The 15879-nt window shown below is 38.9% G+C and overlaps 1 long non-coding RNA gene across 1 annotated transcript in view; it reads left to right on the top strand.

Moving 5' to 3' along the window:
* The first annotated feature begins 1532 nt into the window (after positions 1-1532).
* LOC122736480 overlaps positions 1533-15879 on the top strand; it is an 81746-nt gene continuing 67399 nt past the window's right edge. Inside the window, exon 1 of the long non-coding RNA XR_006354201.1 lies at positions 1533-1644. This is a non-coding gene — a long non-coding RNA (uncharacterized LOC122736480). The remainder of the gene's footprint in view (positions 1645-15879) is intronic.

Genomic DNA, 15879 nt, shown 5'->3' with positions numbered 1-15879 from the left:
ATGGGACGCTCACGTCACCCTCCTCCCCTCCCCTCACCCCGGCCGGTTCCGCGTGTGTGAGTAAGGGAGTGTGTGTGTGTGTGTGTGTGTGTGTGTGTGAGCGCGCGCTCACGCGCGTGTTCAATCACTCGCTCTGTTTTACAATGGAAGCCGAGCACAGCTGCCTGTCACTCTGAGAGACCCTTTTCGGTGGCTGCCATCCTCTGCTGAACACATTCGCTTCTTGGACTCTTGTCTGAAGACCGTTCATCTGTGCTTCTAGGCAGACTCGGACTGTCAGCGCAGGTTGCTTGGGCTGGGGCGGAATAGGGGTAGAGAAGTCGTGCTGGCGCGGCTCCAAGACTGCCCAGTGTCCAGGAAGCCTGGGTGAAAAGGAGGACAGTGTTCATAAAGTGAAGTATTTGCCATCAAGTGTCACTGAGTGATCTACCTAGCAGTGGATTCAGGGGTTGGTCACTATAGCCAAATGACCCTTTTGCAGTGAAACTTCGTCCATCTCATGTAATAACTTCCTAAAGTTGCTTATTTTTATTCAGCCTTATGTAAAGAGGGTTATTTAGCAATCTTCCCTCCAGACTCTGGTGTATATTTTGCACAGTATATGAGGATTATTCTCAGGGTGAGGTTTTATTTCATTAAATCATTGAAAACACAGGCACAGAACATGTATGATTTAGCTGAACCGGTCTCTTGTTTCAAATACACATATACACACCCAGACCACGTAAAAAACTGAACACATAGCTACTTAGCACTTTTTACTTTTTGCATATTGGAAACAGGTTTCTTCTGCTTGTCCCCAAATGAAAACATTGTGATAATAATGAAATTTATAGTAATCAGTTACTCGTTTGGAAATTTGGTATGGATATATCGTCCCACTGCGTTATGGAATTACGCGCAAATAGCTACTGACCCTGTGAATGTGAGTTTCTTCCCTCCATCCCCACCCCTTGGAAATTGTGTTTTGAGTGTGAATTTCTCGCTGAGAAAAATACACAAAGTATCTCGAGACTGGACGCCGGCTGCTGAGTGTTCAAACAACCCTTTGGACCAAATGCTGTGGAGCGTGGTTGTCTAGGTAAGTCCGCACAACCAGTATCCCTCCTCGTGGCTCTCTGCTTGAATAAGAACTGACATTACATCTCTTTTAAGATGTCACAATCTTAGCCTGAGTGAGACATGGAGGAACTGGTAGCATATTCCTTTTCAGGACTCCTTCACAGAAGGTTCGGGAGGACATAGAAGTCTAGAAATACATACATACATACACACACATCCATGTATGTGTGTATGTATATATAAACTTACACCTATAGACACATATGTGTGTGTTCGTATGTGTATGTATGTTCCACCCTTCTCGCCACCTTCTCTCTTTTCTCAAACTGGGAGGGCAGCAGGGAGCCAAGTGTGGGAGAAAGCTCGGAAGGTAGCCCAGTACTGTGGAACACCGCCCTCTTTCTTGCTGCTACCAATCCAGGGACTGGTGGAGGGCGCTGCTACATTGTATCTATTCAAAGGGAGCCGGACAGAGAGCAGCTAGGCGCTGACGCACGGGAGGCGCGTGATTGACGCAGGCGAGGTTTCTAAATTTAGCTGTTGGCCCGGGCCCTGCCGCTGCCGCGCGCCGGAGATAGCGGAGTAGGTTCCCCTCCGTCACCCCCCCCCTCCCCCCAGTTCCCTCCTCCCTTGCTCCATTCAGGCGCGGGCCGAGCTGTGATCCGGCCGAACCAAATATAGCAGTGGGCAGTTATTTTTAGACCCGTGGGCCCCGGCGCGCGCTCCCTACCCTTCCCCCCTCCCCCTTCCCCTCCCCCCTCCGCCCCAGGCCCAGGCACTTCTGGTGAGAGCCTGCAGGGAGGGGGCGCCCTGACCCCGGCCCTGAGGACCTTGGAAGCCTCCTGGGGGTGGGGTGGGGAGGAGAGGCGCGCGCGCCGGGCGACACTCGCCATTTTTATCGGCCTGGTCTAGTGACCCGGGCGGATGGGGACCCTGCCCCTCACCCTGCCCCCATACGGTCGCGTGCGCGCGCGCGCACACACGTAGGCTCGGAGGTCGGGGGAGTGAGTGGGTGTCTCGGGGTAGGCACCCCTCCCCCGGGCGGGGGAGGGGGTGGAGGTGCGGGCGGGGCTCGGGGATGGCCCGAGGTGCCCAGCGGCCGCGCGTGGGGGCGGAGCCGCAGCTGCAGTAGCCCGGGCTGCCGCCGCCACTTCCTGATCGTCTGGGGATACCCCCTGGCCGGACGTCACGGAGGAGCAGAGGAGGTGGCGGTGGCGGCCCCGGGGCTCATCCTGCCCTGACATCACGGGTGCAGCGGCGGCTGCTGCGGCGGCGGCAGCAGCTGCTCCTCCTTTGTACCTTTCCCCCTTTCCCTTCCCCCCTTATTGAGTAACTGCTTTGTTAACTGAAAATACCATGACGGGCCAGTGTGATCACTAACTAGCTCCAGACCTCAAAGAAAGTCAGGGAGGCTGTCAGGCAAGATCGCGGAGACTCCCCCACGCAGGCTCTGATGGTATCTGGTGGGTGGATGTGTGGAGAAGCATCTGACAGTTTCCACGTATTTCTTCTTACCTAACTGTGCACCCTATGAGGTTTAAAAATACTTTTATTTCCGTGGTGTAACATTATAATGTGTATTCCGTTGCCCTCCTCCCTTTTCAAAAGACCAAAATGCATTTCTAAAAAAATGCAAAATGCGATCAGAGTTAATAAGAAATCCTAAAATAATATGTAAATCTTGGGGGGAAAGGGCCTTCAACTGATATATTAAATGCAAAAAGTTTTCAGAAGTTAACCATACATATTAGTATAGAGAAAAAGTAGAATTGTATAAGAAAAAATTTAAATCACTTTGAAGTGTGAAAGGGTCTTTACATCCTATCTCACTTCATCTTTTACAATAACTCCTTAAAGTTATTGTTGTCCATACTTTACTGCTGAGGAAACTGAGAGGGTGACTTGCCTATGATTACAGAGCTAGTAAGTTCCAAGCTGGATTCCAACCTAATTTTCACTTTGACTCCAAACCCAGTTTTCTTTCAAATATGAATAAAAAAATCCTTGTATATCCAGGTTGTTATCAAACTTATTGTCACATTTTGATTTTATTGCATCACCTGAAATAAGGCCATCCTTTGTTAGCTACTAATACATATTCTAACATTCTTATAAGCTCCTTCACTTATGTTTTCAAAATTGTGTGTTCATTAGCTGTCTATTTCTTGACCTTTCTTCTTTTTTATTTATTTATTTTTTTTTTGGTGAGGCAATTGGGGTTGTGACTTGGCCAGGGTCACACAGCTAGTATTGACCTTTCTTCTTGCGGAAGTAACTCAAAGTAAATTTTCTCACTGGTTGGTTGTGTCACTGCTTTCTATATAGGATGATAGTAATTGTTTTATGCTTTCTGTATTTTAGGTTCATCAGGTTACTTTTTCTGCTACTTGACTCTTCACTTAGTGCTACTAGTCTGACCCAGCCCATTCAATTAACATCTCCTTACCTCATTGTGCTTCTTAAAAGGAAACCTAGCTCAATATGAGAGATTCCAGTAGTAAGCTGAGGAATGGGATCTCAGTTGCATTAAATTTGCAAGTACAGATAGTAATGAAACCAAGACTTCTTACAAATTGTTATTTTGTTTGGGTCTCTATCTTTTATTCCCCTACAACCCAAAGTTCATATGGTGCCCAATTGTATGATCTTTAGGCATTGTCAGCATTTGTTAAGTATCTTCTCTGTGCAGAGTACTGTGACAAATGCTGGGGAAGATGAAAAGAATAAATAAAACAATCTCTGCCATCCCTCATACCCACAACTGGTTAGGGAAATGAAACACATTTGAAAAAAGGGCTATGACACAAACTGCTACTAGACATAGAGAGATTCATATCAGATTCCATGTGAAGACCAAAGAGGGGAAAGATAATTTGTGAAGGGACCAATTCTTTCATGGAGTTTGCATTTGATTGGCCTCACAGGATAGATAAAATTTTACTAAGGTGGAATTTTAATAAAAGCATTCTGGTTTATCAGGAAATAATATGATCAAAGATATGTAAGAGTTTGGAGAGCTTGGGATGTATATGGGGAACCGGGAGTAGTCTGTTTTAACTGAATTGTATTCCACTACTTCTTTCCCCTTTCTGAAGACCAGAATAAATTTAAAAATATAAAACTGGAAGCAATGTAAAGAAGAAATACTAAAACAATATACAAGTCTTGGGGGGAAAAGACTTTTCTTCAAAAAAAAGGGAGGCCTTGAATTAACTCTGATTGCAATTTTGCATTTTTTTAGAAATGCATTTTGGTCTTTTGAAAAGGGAGGAGGGCAATGGAATACACATTATAATGTTATACCACGGAAATAAAATTTTATTAATTATTATTTTATTAATTGTTTGAACTTAGTTCAGTAGGAAACCAGTGAAGGATTTTGAGCAGAGGAGTGAAATAATAATTAATTACTCACATTATTATAGGGCTTTATTTAAGATTTATCATAATCCTGTGAGATTAAATCTTTTTTTTCCTTTTTTTTTTCCAGGGCAATGATGGTTAAGTGACTTGCCCAGGGTCACACAGCTTAGTTAAGTGTCAAGTGTCTGAGGCTGGATTTGAACTCAGGTCCTCCTGAATCTAAGGCCAGTGCTTTATCCACTGCGCCACCTAGCTGCCCCCAGAGATTAAATCTGTGCATGAAACTACTTGAAATAAAATAAATTCTTTGTTGGCTTTCCAGCAAATATCTGATGTTTTGTGTTTTTTAAAGTTGGATTTACCAGTAACATACACACACACACACACACATATACATATATACATACATATATATGTCCAGTTTTATATTATAGGGATATATTATAAATAAATGTTTATAATCTATCTTAACATATATTGAATTATATACTTTGATTAAAACAGAGTATAGGGATAGAAACTGGACCTCTGATTTCATTGGTATAAAGAATTCTCAGGTGAGAGTTGCTTAGAGCAGTGGTGGTAGACTCAAATAGAAACATCATCATGGAATTGCATGTTAATATTTTTACCTATACCGTAATGTATTTTTATTTATTTTTTAAAATAGTTCCCAATTACATTTTAATTAGATTCCAACAAGTTTGACTCTCCTGGCCCAGAACACTGAGAAGTTAAGTCACATGTCCAGGGTCATACAGCCAGTAGGTGTTAAGAGGTGGGATGTGATCCAAGGTCTTTTTGGCTTCAGGGCCAATTCTCTATCCACAATGACAATGCTGCCTCTCTGGTAAAATATTAAAAAATATAGCAAAATAAAAAGTGGGACATAAACTATTATGAATATTTTATATATGACATCTTGAAAATCCATAAGATATTTGGACTTATATAATATGTAAAATTAGTTGATTACTTTATTTATTTTTTTAAATTCTTGTGCATAATAAAACATTTTATTAATTAAAATGTTCATTGTAGGTAATTTGACAGAAAAAGAACATCCAAATTAGTGAAATATTGAAAATATAGCTACTTCAATGTACATTTCTGTCTTAGCATAGAGAAAGCAAAGGAAGCAATTGTAGTCATCAATCTTGAGAACCAATTTATACTACTCTTAAAAACACTATATTCTTTTATGGAATCAGTTAGATTGTGGTACCTTCCACTTTGGTTTTGTAGGCCAGGCATATAATAAAAAAGTATTTCTTTTCCTGAGAAAAGAAAATAATGGCTGGAGAAGGTAGTTTTGTTTGAGTTGGTACTTATTTTAATAAAAATGAATTTTGAAATTGCTGTAAGTGATTTCGTTTGTTTGTTTTTGTGGGGCAATGAGGGTTAAGTGACTTCCTCAGCTAGTGTCAAATGTCTGAGGTTGTATTTGAACTCAGGTCCTCCTGAATCCAGGGCAAGTGCTTTATCCACTGTGCCACCAGCTGCCCTATAAATGGTTTTTGTTGTTGTTGTTGTTGTTGTTTGTTTTTTAGTGAGGCAATTGGGGTTAAGTGACTTGCCCAGGGTCACACAGCTAGTAAGTGTTAAATGTCTGAGGCTGGATTTGAACTCAGGTATCCCTGACTCCAGGGCCGGTGCTCTATCCACTGTGCCACCTATATGCCCCTATAAGTGTTTTTTTTTGATATAGAGAATGGAAAATTACTTTGCTATTCATCAAGAACTGGAAGGGATTTTAGAGATCATGTGATTCAGTTCCCTCATTTTGTAGATGATAAAATTGAGGCCTAGAGGAATTAAGTCACTTGCCCTAAGTCACACCAGTATTAAGTAAGGGAAAAAGAACGGGAACTGGAGTCTTCTGATGCCAGATCTATCACTCTTTCCATTATACTACATCACCTCTGTTGATACTGTATACAGAGTGGTGAGTCTGTAGAGAGGGAAGTTTCTTTAATGAAGAAAATTGTCTGGATAAACAAAGGTAGTCCAATGTGATCTCATCCTTCTTTGATATCCTTTACCATTTAACGTCTGTTTCACTCAAAAGACAATTATTTAGGACTTCCTTTTGTAGTTATGTGTGTCCATGTGTCCATAAGTAAATATGTCTTTGAGAATAAAAATGGGGAAGGGGAAATGGTTTCAAGAGAGGACTTTTCTAGTATTACCGTAACTATATGGTCTAAAACAGAGATGTAAACTTTCCAGTCATCCACAAAACTCCCAAGTGAAGCCTGAACCAGATTAAAATGTGGTTGGAATATGTTTAACAATAACAACAACAACAACAATATAATATAAATACAGTTAATTTGTGGTTTTCTAAGCCAGTATGCTGCTGTTTCTATTTGAGTTGGACAACAGTGATTTAATACATAATTTTTTGTTATACTATTACTCTGACTCCCCTTTTTTTTTCTTATCTCCATATACTCATGTTGAAATGTGTACAGTGAGCTAAGAATGATTAACTACCTATAAGTTTTCTGTGTTTTTATCTCAGAACTTAAGAAAATTTAGAACCATAAATTTTGTCTTCAGATTGTATGTACAGATTCTTGAATTTCACACTCCTTTCAAAATAAACAGTGGCAAGTACAATGAAGATCTTGAGGACAGTGATCTTGGGGAAGTAACTATTCATCTGAATTTTAATAAAGAGGTTTTTGGGGGCCAAGAACATTAAGATTTAATTGAACTCTGAAAAATTAGAATTGTTTATTGGCAGTTCTGTATCTTATGCTAAAGAAACATAGATATGATTAAACAACTAGATAAATGGAAGTATTAGTATCAGTTGTTAAGTTATCAAGAATTGATATAAATATCATTATTAACTAATGTTTTTCCTTTTAATAAGTAATAGCTAAGAAGGATAAATCTTAGGATGGTATAGAATCAGAGATGAACGGGACTTCAGAAGCCATCTAGTCCTACCTCATTTTACAGATGACAAAACTGAGACTAAGGAGGTTAAATGACTTTCCCAGGGTCATATAGGTAGTAAGCATCAGAGGCAGGAGTTTAACCAAGATCTTCTGATTTCGGAGCCAATATTCTTTCCACTGTATCACAGAGACTTTCTAGAATGCTTTAAATGCCAAACTAAAGAATTTGGACTTTATTTAAATAGGTAATGGGAAGCCATTAAAAAGCATCATTTAGTTAGTTGATGAATCTGTCTTTTTTTTTTTTTTGGTAGGGAAATGAGGGCTAAGTGACTTGCCCAGGGTCACACAGCTAGGAAATGTAAGTATCTGAGGTTGGATTTGAACTCAGGTCCTCCTGAATCCAGGGTCAATACTTTATCCACTGCACCACCTAGCTGCCCTGAATCTATCTTCTTAAAGCAGGGATAGGATTTGATCCTATGATTAGAGCTGTAGATTAGGAAAATTGACCTGACCATTGGATAGATTAGAGGGGAGGGGAACTGAACATGGGGAGCCATTGCATAGAAACTATTGTAGTAGTCAAACTGTGAGAGGTGAAGGAAGCCTAAATTAGGGTAATGGCTGTGGGAATAGAAAGGAATATGAGAGATTTCAAAGGTAGACTCAACAAGACTTATTGACCAGATTGGATGTGAGTGATCAGGGACAGAGATGAGTCTTGGAGGATGGTAGTACTATCAACAGAAATAAAGAAGTCAAAAGGAGAAGCTGATTATGGAACAAGATTATATATTTAGTGTTGCATATTAATTTTGAAGTTATCAGTGTGATAACATGGAGCAGATAGATAGAAGGCAGTTGAAAATACAGGATTAGAGCAGTGGTTATGAATCTGTGGACTGTAGACCCCTTGGGGTTAGCCAAATTATTGCAAGGGATCCACAAATTCACATTTAAGTCATGTCAATAAAAGCTTATTAAGGGGCAGCTAGGTGGCACAGTGGATAGAGTACCGACCCTGTAGTCAGGAGGACCTGAGTTCAAATGTGGCCTCAGACACTTAACACTTACTAGCTGTGTGACTCTAGATAAAGTCACTTAACTCCGATTGCCTCACCCAAAAAAATAAAAGCTTATTAAGTGCTCCTTGAGGGCAGAGACTATTTCATTTTTGTTTGTGTATACCTAGTTCTATGCCTTGGACGTTGTAGGGACTTGACAAATACTACTTGAATTTAAATGCTTACTATGTGTAAGGCACTAGGTATTGATGACAAGAAGACAAAAATAAAATGTTTTCTGCTCTCATAATATATTTTTTTTATTGGAGGTATAAAGCCTACATAGAGATAAGGAAATAAGGTAATTTGGAAAGGGAGACTACCAATAATTGAGATCAAATAAGGCCTCTTGAAGGAGGCAGCACTTGATCTGAGTCTTGAATGGAGATAAGGATTGGGTTATTTATATCTGTACATATGAGAAGAGCTATATGACACAGGCATAGAATATGGAAGGTGGCTTATATGAATGCACAGAGACAGAAGATAGAATGTCAAGTTTGTAGAGTGGCTATATTTGGCTAGAATCTAGATAAATGTACTATGTAATTCTGAATAAGTAATAGTTTTTTATGTATTACTTAAAAATATATATATGTGGTTAATAAATAAAACTTCCATTAAAAGTATTTCAGAATTTGTAGTAGCTTTTTATCATTGTATATATTTTCAAGGAGTGGATAAAAGCAGTAAAACTAATAAATTATTATGGAGGGTGTCTTCATACATGAAAACTCGGGAACTGCTGCATTAGAGATTGAGATCAAGGCAACAAAGACTGGAAAGTCACTCACACAGAGGATAGTTGAAGCCAGGTGAATAGATGAAGTTATTAAGGGAGAAAAATATAGACAGAATAAAAGAAGTTCAAGGACAGAAATTTGGGGAATGTTTCTCTTTTGTGGTTGCAGGAAGAAGATACAGACATCAGACACAAAGTGAGTACTCAGAGAGGTAATAGGAAAATAAGTATAGTGCAGTCAAGGGTTGTGACTGATAATAGGTAATTAGGAAATTGTTGGTGATCTTTGGGAGAATGGTTTTAGTACAGTGAGAACGGTCAAGTCAGAATGAAAACAGTAAAGGTATGAGTGGATCATTAGGCATCAAGTATATGCATCTAGTATAGAATTAGAGAAGTTGGGCAGTGAAAGGTATGAGAGAAGGATATATACTTCAACAGGATAAAAAAACATCAAAGCAATTGCATTATTTTCCGAGGAAGACAAGCTTAGTTTTCTTTTCAGTTTTTGTTTCTTGTAACATTGACTCTCTCCTAGTTTGGTTGTTGGCAGATCCCCGAAGCAAATGGTTTAATGATACGAATGGTCCACTTGAAATGCTGGGGATGGGGGTGGGACTGGAGATAGGTGGAGGAAGTTGTGCCTTATTAGCCATTTAATTCCTAGAATTATAGTGAAATGGGTGGCAGAGTTAAGTCAAAGGTTAAAGTCTTTTCTATCTGTGCAATGGTCTGTAACAGAGCCAGTGTCGGCTAATAACATCAATCAATACCAATCTACTGGATTTTGCTTCACTTGGTATGTTGAAGTTTACTATAGGTCTCTACAATGAAGTTACTAGAGACAGTTGAGACAAGCAGGTGAAGAGCTATCTGCTTGCCCACAAGGTCCTACCATTTGACCTTGTTGACTGTGAAATGTCATCAAGAGCTGTAAGTGGGAATAATACCCTCTCAGTGGTAGTTGTTATGATTCAGATTTACTTGTACTTTTATTATTCTTTTCCAGTCTCCTCTGTTCTGTTCTATTCAATAACCTTTAGGGATTGAATAAATCCAGCCTTTAGTTTGAGACATTTCCTCATGATAAATTTTTCTGAACATCATTTTATGATATGAAGTTAAAAATGTGAACATTTCAATAAAATAAATGCAGTTAGAATGTTGATAAGATACAAATGTAGATAGATACACTGTTTATTCTGTTGTATGATAAGACAATAGTAGAAATTCTAACTGGTGAAAATGTAGCTGAGCAAAATAAGTGGGCATTCTAAAAACCAGCAGAGGTTAGTGAAGTATAAGTATTTATCCAGTGTTTAGCATATTGCCTTGCACATAATAAGTACTTTTAAAATTCTTGTTGATTGAAATATGTTGAGGACTTGAATTAGAAACTAAGCCACTGCAATGTGGAGTTATTTCAAGATTACTTACATGATAAGTTTGGGACACTATGCATCATAATGAAAATAATGCTATTGTGGTGCAAGGTTTATGGCAGTCACAAAAAAATCCCTGTAAACAGTTGTCCCCTAAAACCAGCATCTCCAGATACTCCCTGCAAGATGGAGCATCATCATATTACTGTCACATTTTGCTAGATTGTCAGAATATGTATTTACATGGGAAATGGGTAACAGTAAAAATGAAGATGCCTTTACATTCTTTGATCTTATGTTAATAGACTTTTATTTGGTGATGGTGGTTAGGGGAAGGGTGTGGCAGGGAACAACTTACATACTGTGTATGGTAGAAAACTATGAATATTTAAGAAATTTAAGACATCACATTGAATTACTTTTTACTGTGTTTTCATGAGAAATGTGTGTGAGTTTACCATCATTTCACAAAATGAATAGAAGCTGATGGTGAGAAATTTGAACATTTAAATCTTTAAACTACTGCTGTAATATTTTAACATACTTTCCACCATAAATAAATACACTGACTCTATTGACCCCTATATTGAAATACCATTCTTTTGTGAAATACAAGCTCAACAACAACAGTTATTATACGGCAGCTAGGTGGCACAGTGAATAGAGTGCCAGGTCTAGAGTCAGAAGACTCCTCTTTGTGAGTTCAAATCTGGCCTTAGATACTTACTAGCTGTGTGATACTAGGCAAGTCACTTAACCCTGTTTGCCTCAGTTGCTTCATCTGTAAAATGAGCTGGAGAAGGAAATGGCAAGGGGGCAGCTAGGTGGCACAGTGGTTAAAGCACCGGCCCTGGATTCAGGAGGACCTGAGTTCAAAACCAGCCTCAGACACTTGACACTTACTAGCTGTGTGACCCTGGGCAAGTCACTTAACCCTCATTGCCCTGCAAAAACAAAATAAAATAAAAGATATCAATAAAAAATAAAAAAAAAAGGAAATGGCAAACCACTCCAGTATCTTTGCCAAGGAAATCCCCAAAAGGGGTCATAAAGAGTTGAACAAGACTGAACAAGAAGTGCTTTATGATTTACAAGTATCTTATTTTATCCTTACAACAACCTAGCATCATAGATGCTGTTATTCTCATTATACAGATGAGGAAACTCAGACAGGTTAAATGACTTGCCCAGGGTCAAAATGCAATTAAATATCTGAGGCTGGTTTTGAACTTATGTCTTTATGACTCCGGATCCTGTGCCTCTTTTCTTCTTTAGTTCCTATTTATAGGAATACATGTATCAGAGTTAAAGAGCTCATACGAGCTAGTGTCTGAATAGAGAAAGAATGTTAGTTAATTCAGATTCTTTTCTAATGTCATGAGATAATTTTTTCATTCACATTTTTTTTTTAAGTGAGGCAATTGGGGTTAAGTGACTTGCCCAGGATCACACAGCTAGTAGTGTTAAATGTCTGAGGTCACATTTGAACTCAGGTCCTCCTGACTCCAGGGCTGGTGCTCTATCCACTGCGCCACCTAGCTGCCCCTTAACATAGTTTTTTAAAATATTGGTCCTGGCAGCTGTTGCAAAAGTTCTCATGCTGTTTAGCTTAAACTTTTAGTTCAATGAGTATCCTAGTTGGGATATTTTCTTGACTATATTGGAAATACCCACATGAAGCTTATCCAATTAAGGCTCATAGAACTAGCTTAGAGGTAGAAGGGGCCTTGAAGGTTATATTATGACCTAACCCATTACTTGATACAGGTATCTTCTCTATGACTCAGTACTCAAGTGAATCTATGATCTTATCCACTTGGGAGTCCCCTCTAATGATTCCTATTACATCCCTAACCATCGTGTATCATCCTAATACATGTCTTCCCGAAAGTTTACCATAGTGAGTCCAACCAAAATGCTGGAGGTCAACCTCAGTTTCTTTTGATATTAGTAGTCAAACACTCTGGTTGTCCAATTTGATCCTTTGCTTTTGATGTGTGACTAGCCCATCACCTCTTTCCTGTTAGGCAATTCTTTGATGACATCTTTTGCTCCTATTCTTTGGAGTTCCTTATTGTTTACATGTTGCAGTTTGCCCACACCTACCATACATCTTTCTGTTGTCTACTGTGTGATGTTCATTGTCATTCAGATGCAGTGTTATTCTAGATCTTGCTGCTATACAGCAATCGTGGTGAAATGTTTGTACTGAAAAGCCCTTTCAGGGGCAGCTAGGTGGTGCAGTGGATAGAGCACCGGCCCTGGAGTCAGGAGTACCTGAGTTCAAATTCGGCCTCAGACACTTAACACTTACTAGCTGTGTGACCCTGGGCAAGTCACTTAAACCCAATTGCCTCACTAAAAAAAAACCCAAACAAACAACAAAAAAAGAAAAGCCCTTTCCCCACTTTTGTTCTCTTTAGTGCCATTTATACATCCACTGTCAGTATGTTAGGGTCCAAGTGTGGCACTTCCATTATCCTTGATGGGAAAAATAATTTGTTATAACATTTTTTTGCAAATCTTTTCCATTTCTTCCACTTGTAGTTTTCTTTTTCTTTCTTTTTTCTTTTTTAAATTGGTGTTGGGATGATTTAGCTTTGTTTGCCATCTTACCAAGGTTTCTTTAGACTGGTTTTACCCTCTGTTGCTTTTCTTTTCTTCATAAATGGTGGTCATAATTGTCTATCATTTATTCTTAAGATTTTATAGATGAATTGATATTCTAACCTTGAATTACCTTTGGCAACCATCTCTATTTAGCAAGTAAATTGAGTGTTTGCTGACTAAGGTGTTTCCTAGGTTCTTTTGTTATCTCTATAGCAAAAAATTTACATATCTATATCCATTTAATTTCTGGATGAAATTATTATAGTTGGTTTCAATGTCATTTTTTTTTTTTTTAGTGAGGCAATTGGGGTTAAGTGACTTGCCCAGGGTCACACAGCTAGTAAGTATTAAGTGTCTGAGGCCGGATTTGAACTCAGGTTCTCCTGACTCCAGGGCCGGTGCTCTATCCACTGCGCCACCTAGCTGCCCCTCAATGTCATTTTTATTGTCCATTTCCTATTTTTGATGTTTAATAGCTTATTTAATTCAGAGCTAAATCTTCTTAATTATGTATCATATCTTTTTCTCATTAATATTCTTTTTAAAAATAAATTTTGATCTTAACTCTGACTAAATGATTATCTGACTGTGTATAGACAGCTGACTCAGGGATAACTCCCACATCTATCAGCTATTTCCTGTCTATTAAAATGTAGTTGGTTTCATTCTTTGTCATATTCTTTGGTTCTGACCAGGTAATACCTTCCAATTCTTCTTTTGAAGGTTGTGTTTGTGGCATAAATGCATTATGTTTCTACATATGTCTTTTGTTTCATTAAATTCTTTCTAGTGAACCATCCATTTCTCCACATCCTCACCTTTCCCCACCATCGTATTGAAGTAATCAAATATTGGAGGATATGTTGATTTGTTCGGAGGGTCTTTCCAAGTTCTGCATGGAATTTTTCTACTACTTTGTCTTGGGAAATGATATTGGTGCATAAGTTGTAGTTACTTTCATTCCAGGCTTTATGTAGATACTTTTTTTTTTTTTAGTGAGGCACTTGGGGTTAAGTGACTTGCCCAGGGTCACACAGCTAGTAAGTGTTAAGTGTCTGAGGCCGGATTTGAACTCAGGTCCTCCTGAATCCAGGGCTGGTGCTCTATCTACTGCGCCACTTAGCTGCCCCTATGTAGATATTATTAATATAGCACTTTATTATGATCATGTCGCGTGAAATATTTTTTGTAATTTGGGGGTATGTGATAAAACCCACTTTGCTAACTCCTCTCTTAGCCTCATCAGAATATGTTAGCCGGGGGCAGCTAAGTGGCTCAGTGGATAGAGCACCAGCCCTGGATTCAGGAGGATCTGAGTTCAAATCCAACCTGAGACACTTGATACTTACTAGCTGTGTGACCCTGGGCAAGTCACTTAATCCCCATTGCCCTTCAAAAAAACAAAACCCCCGAAAAAACCCCAAAACAACAACAACAACAAAAGAATATGTTAGCCATTCTTCCATCCACCTTCAACTTCCTTCTTTCTTTCTTTCTTTTTTTTTTTTAGCAAAAATGTCAGTACCGATTTAGCTTTTCCAGAACTATGTCCACTTGTTTATTAGATGAGGATCTCCCATTTAGAGTGCCAGTCAAGTTAAAGTTTGTTGACAATCTAAATACTGTGATTCTTGGCCTTCTCTGCCCCCTTTATTATCACTCTGTCTCTGTCTGCAGAAGAAGAAGGGACCTTAGGACTGAGAGCTATTTTCCATTTTCCTTGTTTCATGGATTCCAATGGCTAAAAAATGTTTGATTACTAGATTGCCACCCAACTGGCTGTGATTAGCTAGACTGGTCCTTGGTTTGTTTCCTAGGCAATACTCATACTTTCCACCATGACAGAACTTGCCAGAGTTTGTGTTTCACTGGCATAACTTTCAGGGACATATAGTCACCTTTAGACCATGACATGGTATTGGAGTAGGGTTTCTGTGCATGTTGTCTCTGACAATTGATTGATGTTCAGCCTTCATGTGATTACCTCTAGTGATGAGGGAGTAATGTATTCTGTTCTTAGGCAATTCTGATTATTAGAAAAGTCTCCCTTGTATATAGCCCAAATCTATCATCTTCTAATTTAGAATCAATCCTAGAATCTTAGAATTGGAAAGACCTTAGAAATAATCCACCATAGTCCAACCATACTTGAATAGCTTCTAAAATGGCTCTAACAGGTGATCATGGAGCCTCTACTTTGACATTTCACTACCCCACAGAACAGACTATTCCATTTTTGGGACAACTTTAATTGTGAGAAATTTCTTCCACATATTAAGCTACAACCTGAATCCTATTGTTCTTGTACCTGCTGGTCTTAATGTTATCTTCTGGTACCACAACAGAATAACTCTTTAATATTATAGTACTTCAGGTATTTGAAGATAGCTCGTCATATACCCACTAAGCCATCTTCATAATGAACATTTTCAATTTCCTCATTTAGGCCTCACTTGACAATGTTCCATTATCTACTTGCTCTTATATAAACATTCTCTAGCTTGTCAATATCCTTAGCAAAACATGAAGCAAAACAGAAATTGAACTTTGGGATCAATTAAATGTAAGAGTTCCTCTATTTGTTAATTTATACTGACTAAAAAATTCCCCTTCTTATTGTCACCCTATTTGTTCTTTGCCATCTTGTGTCTTAGGTACAAATTGTATACTTGACTATCTCTGGAACCCTCATTCAGGTCAATTCTGTTCCTTCTCAGGTCCACACTACCCCCATTTTCATCCTG

The sequence above is a fragment of the Dromiciops gliroides genome, chromosome 1, assembly GCF_019393635.1.
Source record: "Dromiciops gliroides isolate mDroGli1 chromosome 1, mDroGli1.pri, whole genome shotgun sequence".
NCBI lineage: Eukaryota > Metazoa > Chordata > Mammalia > Microbiotheria > Microbiotheriidae > Dromiciops > Dromiciops gliroides.
Note: the sequence above shows the minus strand (reverse complement) of the source record. Positions and strands in the feature narration are given on the sequence as shown.